Source organism: Pelodiscus sinensis, chromosome 2 (assembly GCF_049634645.1).
Source record: "Pelodiscus sinensis isolate JC-2024 chromosome 2, ASM4963464v1, whole genome shotgun sequence".
NCBI lineage: Eukaryota > Metazoa > Chordata > Testudines > Trionychidae > Pelodiscus > Pelodiscus sinensis.
In genome coordinates, this window is record NC_134712.1 from 247,090,080 (window position 1) to 247,091,586 (window position 1,507).

Below are 1,507 nucleotides of genomic sequence, written 5' to 3' on the forward strand. Positions count from 1 at the left end.
AAAATAGTCACAACCATATATACCAAAGGATACAATTAAAAAAAATGAACACATATGAAAAGGACAAATCACATTTCAGAACAGAAGGGGGATGCGGGGGGGGGGGGGGGGAGGGGAAGGTAAATGTACCATCTACATGTTTTGTTACTCTTTAAGGTGCTACTATACTATTTATAGTTTTTAAAGTTTTTATAGGTGTTCAGTTGCTCTTAAAATCCTACCGCTGGGATCCAATATGGTTCTCTGAAGTCGATGGGGGAATATTGCCATGTTATCTTTTGAAGATCCTAAGCATGGAATGGATGGACTTCAGTGGGCACAGGCCCTGAATACCTGGAATTGCTGGGGTTTCACACACCCTCAGTGGTCAGCTGTGCTGGGTTATATAACAAATACATCATGTTGCTACCATGGCAATTGGTGCTATATAAAAATCTACCCTAGACAGAGAACTGCAGAACAAACTATTCCATATAACTCCTGCTCTTCAGTTTGCTAGGATGCAGCAAACAGGTGGTAATTCATCTTACCACCATATACTCTCTTCTTTCTAGTTTTAGCTAGCAAAGAAGGCTGGTCCAAGCATAGGAGAAGCCAGCTATAGGAGACCAAGGTTCTGTTCCTTCCCCTGCCATAGACTGTTTGCATGGTCTCTTTGCTCAGTTCCCCAGCTGTAATATGGGATAACTACACTTCCCTACCACACAGGGTGTTCTGAGGATAAATACACTGATGATTGTGAGGTGCTTAGATACTACTCTATTGGGGGGCATGTTAGTAGGATGGATCGATACCCTCCCACAACAAAATTGTCAGTGGCATGCACAAGGCCTGAGCTTGTCTATCTTGCAGTTCCTGCTGAGTTTTCCCATTGAACTCACTGGGGGCTACCAACTTTGACCCCTCCTAGCAAGATCAGGTCTGAAATACAGTTCTATCTCTATATTGCTGGCCCCATTCATTCAAAAATCGTAAGTTGGGTCCCAAGGAAATCATTAGTTTATTTTTTTTTAAATAATGTACTTAAGGTGTTTTGTAGATGTTGTTTCTGAGCGTTTAGAGGTGCTCTTAACCTTAGAGGCTAGAAAAATAGACTTAAAATAAGTAAAGCTGAGCTCCATGTGTATTCACTTGACCCCCGTAACCAGGGCCTGATGAAAAGCACAAGATATAGTGAGAGTCTGAATCGGGTCTGGGTTGTGCTTCTGCAGAAATTCAGTGGGTTCCTCACAACCACATGTTATGTAAATACCTAGGGAGTCTAAGAAGCATGAGAATAAAGAGAAATCACATGACCTTTAATTTAGCCTTCAGGAATAGGATGTGAACTGGTTTTGCAAGTTTACAACAGCCCAGCCTCCAATACAAAAGGGAAGAGAAACTGGAATGAAAAGAAATCCGCACATAACTAATCCTTATCTAAGCATGCTATTTGACAACATTCATGGTTAGGGTGTGATGCCTGGTTTTCCTTTTTCGTTTCAGAATTCTAGTGGCTGCAGCTGAA